The sequence below is a fragment of the Hetaerina americana genome, unplaced genomic scaffold, assembly GCF_022747635.1.
Source record: "Hetaerina americana unplaced genomic scaffold, ioHetAmer1.1.p SCAF_3, whole genome shotgun sequence".
Lineage (NCBI taxonomy): Eukaryota > Metazoa > Arthropoda > Insecta > Odonata > Calopterygidae > Hetaerina > Hetaerina americana.
Window position 1 is genome coordinate 89,034,443 of NW_027286874.1, and position 6,630 is coordinate 89,041,072.

Sequence of the window (6,630 nt, forward strand, 5' to 3'; positions counted from 1 at the left end):
ATGCCACAAGTAGGATTAGATTATTGTGCTTTAGGAAAAATCGTGAAGGAATCTTCATTGTGAGAAACCATTTACATATTCAAGGGGCATTTTTTTTAAGTGCATTTTCTTGTGGTCAGGTGCTTGTCAAATTTCCACTTATCTTGCTTGAATCTAGGTATGAAAGGTTGTTTCAAAGAAAGTAGTTATATCGTGATATACTTCAACTCTTTTTGTAACTAAACACCACAATTTTCTTAAGCCTCTATAAAATATGACTTGAGTATTTCATAAACCATAGAGTACTTACCATATTGAATTACAAAAGTACATAATATTCCCTGCATCAAATGTAATTCTCTACCTGTAGGTACGTGATGATGACGCTTGAGCGTTGAAACTGGTTGTACGTGAATAAAAGACAATGGAAAGATACATTGTATTCTTCATTTAATAATGTAATTCTCTCTTTATCTTATGGGTAAACCTTTATCTGGTAAAAAAATTATCTAGGATTATGTTCATGGATTCATCAGCATTATTGTAATCAACTAAAAGGTTGTTTTTGGTGAGTAGGGTAGATCCCTCTGTGAAATAAATCATGATGTGTGATAGTTAAGAATTAATGGTGAGAGGGTAGTTATATTCTTTGTACAACCATTTGGTTTCTTACTAAGTGCTTGCTCCCAGAAAGCCACAGCATTTGATTGCGAATGGATTTAGTTTAAAAACATCATCCATGATTTGAACCTACAACTTGTTGGCCTACCCGATACTCTGCTCACTAGACCACTATACCACCCTCAACTTTCACCTGCATTGCGAGAAATCTACATTTTATGCTTGACATGGACATTTCACCCTGTGTTAATTCATTAATGGTCCACATTTGTCCTTTGCATTCGCAATGGCAGTGAATTTTGGAGTGGATACAATATCATCTTGAATGACTACACTTGCACTTCTTTCAATAAGAATTTTAGATTGTTCAAAATTTCTTGAAGTTCTTTTGGGGATTTCTTAGTGATCTGAAATGAGAATGTCTCTTCACTCCAATTATTCACGGTTTTTCAATTCTGTTTTTGTTTAAAATAGGTATCCATCTATTACAAGCTTGCAGTCCTCAATAGAAGTTATGAAGAGTAATATTCTCTAAGGTGTCCATAACAATGACCCCTTGGAGGAGTGAAGAATTCAAAATTCCGTAACTCCAACCTGGCCCTGGGCATCCTCATGGTCAATTTCACCTCTTGTATGTAAGTGAGTCTGCCAACTCTTGTTCTAAAATGATTCAGGATATGTAAGATTATTGGGACCATCATAACAAATCCTTTATCTCTAATATCTTGGAATTTTACATCTTTATTAAGAATGATACTGTTAATCATCAACAAATTTTGCACAAGAATAACACAATTTATGATCTCCACTGCAGACTTTTTATGCTTCAAACTTTGAAAATCTAATGACCAATCTACATATTTCCGAGATACCAATAACCTAACTGGTTAACTATTATAAGTCACTCATAATAAATAATCTCTTTTTTTATAGGCCTCATCCTTCTTCATTCTGGAGCATTTTCAGAACTAATGTCGATAATGGAAACACCCATACAATTATTCTGTTATATTGTCTATTTACTTGCAGCAAAAATTATAGTGAACCAGTTAAATGATTCAAAATACTGACACATGTTTGCAATAGCTTTAGGGTAGCTTTATGATATGATAATTAACTCTCAGATTTTAGGGTATACTCGTATGCAAGGGAGAGGGCAGCAAACAAGAGCGGATCAGAGGAAAGGTGATGAGGAAGGAAAGTAGGTGTTAGTGGACTACCAAGGTTCACGGAGTGGTGCCAATGGCTTAAAACACCGGTGGGTGCCCAGATTATGTGGGATGCTACGGGTGCTTTCAGATGGTATTAAATATTGAAGATACCCTAGAAAATTGGTCCTTTAATAGCCGTAAAACACATGCATACATGCTAGCTTAACATTTTGTGTACAAACATTTGATTTTCTGATGAGTTCAGTATAAAGGCTAGATTTTCTGCCTAAATGTTTCTATTCTTTTTTGTAGCATTCAAACATGTGCCATATTCCTTTTTTTCATTTTTCTCTATCTGACTTCATCTTTTCCCTGCAATGCAACAGGCAAATATCAACTTTACCACTTGGATTACTTGCACCTTTCTCCCTCATCGTCCAAGATTTACTTCCAGGTTTGTGCCAGATTGAAGTAAATAGAGCAAATCACTTTCTGACTCTTGATTTGTACTCTGCCGTTCTAGAGGAAATCAATCTCTCATTGCTTTTAGAAATTGACTCCTTCCTGAATATAATCGCTTATGTCAGCATTTTATTCTAGGCATGTCTTTGAAATCAATCTTCTCAGATACCTGAACTCCTCTGTGTTCTTCAGTTATTTGTTTGCCTTCCATCTCAATTAGACCTTTTTATTCACCAACCATTTCCATTACTATATTACTTCACCCACCCACTTCTTGTCAGCATGTATGACCATAATCTTTTGCCACATTTGCCCAAGTGTTAGTCTTCTCCTCATACTGATTGTTATCCTGTGCAGAGATGCCATTTGCAAATAGCATAATCTTACTGTTATAGTCTTCTGTCACACAGTAGTCTTTAGTTGAATTTCATTTATTAACATGAAGAAAAGAAGTGCTGATAAGACTGCTCCTTTTCTAAGTTCTGTCTTCATTCTAAAGTATCCTGCCATCCCTAATACCATCTTAACTCTGCTCTTGATGCTACTTTTAGTGTTCTCAATTATTTTTACTAAATTGATACCTCCAAATTGGCGAATCTTTTGCTGCAATTTTGTTGACAGCTTTCTGGATTGTTTTGAATATAAAAAGAATCAAATATTTTGTTCTATTAACCAAAAATGAATATAATATGTTTTATAACCAGGAGTATTTTGATTAATCCTGGTTCATCATGGGAATGCTGTAAACAGCATTGAATGGTAAATTTCCATATTTTGAGATTAGTTGTTTGGAATGAGAAAAAATAATTTAGTTGGACTGACACATAGTCCTGTAATAACATTTTTTTAAATAATAAGACCATATATTCTTACAATGAGTCTACCTCCTCTGGTGAATTCATAAATCTATCTACTTTGTTTAAATATTTCACTGTAAACTTTGCTTCCAAGATGGAGATAAGTTCCTTTCAACTGTATCAGGAATATAAGCTCCTCTGTAATGAAATTTACCAGGTACTCAGTTGCTTAAATGCTATTGTTGTATTTAAATGAAAACTAGGCTGATTCACTTAATACGAGTAGATATGTATGCACACTATTCAAAGTGCATTTTATTGATACAAAACTTCATAATGGACTGAAAAAGGCATGTTAACTTTAAATATATATATATATATATATATATATATATATATATATATATATTAATATATATATATATATATATATATATATATATATATATATATATATATATATATATATATATATATATATATATATATATATATATATATATATATATATATATATATATATATATATATATATATATATATATATATATATATATATTAATATATATATATATTAATATATAAACTAAAGAAAATACTCCGGAGAGATAGTCCTGAAATTGGATACTACAGTAAGTCCCTCTTCATTCCACATACTTCTTCCTCTCTTCGTTCTTTCCAACATGCCTATCCTATTCTTTCTGCTTTCTCAATGTTCTACCTTCCATTACAGCCTTCAAAATCCCATTCTAAATCCATCTTTTCTGCCTCTTTTGGGTCTCTCTTCACAATCCTCTCTCCTCCCCTTACATCATGACTAGCACTTCCTCATTTTTTTCTTTTCAGTCTATTTCACCTTTTCCATGCTTTTCCACACCAACAATTCAGAACCCTTCTATGTATGCCTTTCTTCATACTTCATTGACCATGTTTCTGTGCCATAAAAAGACATGCTCCATATTAATGTTTTGACAGTCATTTCTTAACCTCTTTATTCAAGGCTCCAGACACATTTCCCTCTGCCTTGTGAAAGCTTTCTTGCCTAATGCAATTCTTTTCCTTATGTCTGCCTACCCTGGTGGCAGCAGGTTAATGTCCTTGCCTGCCAACCTAGAGGTTGCGGGTTCAATACCTGTCTTGGTGGTTTTTCCTCCCACTGGGGCTTGGGTGTGTGCAAATGTCTTCAGTGTCATGTAAAGTGGAAGGTGATGTTTCTGAGATGCAAGCTAATTAATGAAAACCCAAGGATTTCATTTTAATTCTTCTAATGTGATCTTCTCACAGGATTTCAATTGTCTCTTTCTCTCAATCTTAATGAATTTCCTTGAAATAAACTTTTGAAAATTCTCAAACAGCTCTTGACTTTCATGAAAATCTGCCATCCACTTCACCAATATGAATTTAATATTGAACCACCTATTATGATATAAAGGGGTCATAGATTGCAAGACTCATTTGACCTTCCAAATGTGAACAATTCTGGCTTGGTATATGGTTTATTTCAAGGTAATCTTCCAGTTATGCTAGGTTTTTGGATGGACACAACTACCAAATAATTATCTGGTCTCTCCTAACTAAACGCAACCAAACATCCTACTCTACAACAAGCCCCTCATCATCTCCGCATACTTCCCCCCTCCCTTCATTCCATCCAACATCCCTATCCTATTTCTGCTCCTGCCTTGCTCTATCAAAACGCCTTTTCAAAAATCTATGAAACAGGCAAATACATTCTGATTTTATGCTATATTCCTCTCAATTAGTGATCTCATTAATGCAATGGCATCACCCGTACCTCTCCCCTTCCTAAACCCAAACTGATCATCCCCTAAGTAATCATATACCATACTCTTTATCCTTTTGTTGATGATCCTGAGAACAACTTTAGCCATGTGGGATATGAAATTTATTGTTCTGTTTTCCTCATATGATGTAGCCTTTAACTTTTTTGGAATTGGAACTAACACTGATATCACAAAGTCCTCTGGCCAGATTCCTTCCTCATAGATACTACAAATCAGTCCATATAGTCCTCCTGCATTTTCCTAAACATTTCAGTAGTTCCGCTGGAATGTTGTCTACCCCCACAGCCTTATTTGCTTTAATTTCCCTTTTTATCTCATCATCGAGTATGGCTGGACCTATGGCTATCGTCATCTACATCATATTATCTTTGCATGTCTAACCTTGCTGCCTAAGTTCTTTACCATAGAGTTTTTCTATATATTCCTTCCATCTCTTTTGGATATTTTCTGCTTCAGCTATTGTGAGTCACCTGACATTTTCCATGTATACCTGTGTCTTTTGTGGTGCCTAAACCAAGTGTTGGTGATGATTAGCCCGTGTCTCCTACAGAACTCAATTGCTTTCTCCCCGCGGTCATTCCTCATACTTAAACCATAATCCTGCATCTCATCACCATCTCTTTCTCCACCTACTGTTTCTTTTTAATGTCCTCTAACTGATCATATACCCCATGAACTTCTTCCCCATTATGATTGCTTGGTGACATATTTACTTAAACCAAGTTTGTTGGTTCTGCTTTTACTTCTACTAGTAATATTCTATCCGTTGCTTGCTCTATGCTGACTAAACTTCTTCCTACCTTATTATTCAATATTATGGCAACCCCTTGCTGGCTCTCATCCCCTCAGCTGCGTACAAGTATTGTATTACTCTCTATCACTCCAATAATCCCTGATATCCTTCCATCTCACCTTGCATAGACCTGAAATATCTATATTTCCTTTTTCCATCTCTTGCTTTATATTCTCAACATTTCCTGTCCTCAACATTGTCCTAACATTCCAAGTTCCTATGGCAACTGATTTGGTCCTCCTCTGTGCTGCTGCTGTAGGTTTTGCTTTTCATGGGTTTCATGAGATTAAGACCATGGAAGCCTTGCCTCTCCTAGTAGTAGTAGTTTTTAGGGGAGGCGATTGACAGCTAAGATCATTTGCACCATAGGGGATGGACAGGAAAGGATGAAGGGTGGAGAGAAACCCGGCGTCCGCATTAGCCTACTCTTTACTAAAGGCGCCAAGGGGTCCGCAGTTTAACGTCCCATCCGACGGACGGCGTACTCACTCAAAGTGCTCTCCACAAAGCACCTCAAGTAGTGATCGAGATACCTATGAAAAATATTCAACACCGCCGGGATTTGAACCCGCGCCCTCAGGGTGGGAAGCCAGTACGTTAGCCCCCGCACCATCTCGATCCCCCTTGCCTCTCCTGCGACCAAGCATGGCACATGGCCAACTGGGCCAAGTCCCGTAGTTGCCAGGAATCATTTACTGTGCATCATATAAATCATGGGATGAATAATTGAGTAAGCTCCCTATTACCTTCCTCAATACTGTTTTTAATGTGACACCATCACTCAATGGCTGCCCCACTTGGATCAGATTCCTTTGCAGCCCGCTCACTGAGGAGTGGAGGATGCGTGGACTACCATTCATCTGGCTCCCTCCCTACCTTTGACCTATCTGGCATGGGTGACCGTACGAGGAGCAATTATTATTACTCCTGCCAGCAAAGCTCTTGGGGTCATTGGAATATACAAGCCCTTCCACTATATCAAGGTTATAGCCAATGGGGGAACGGTTTTACCAGACCTTCAT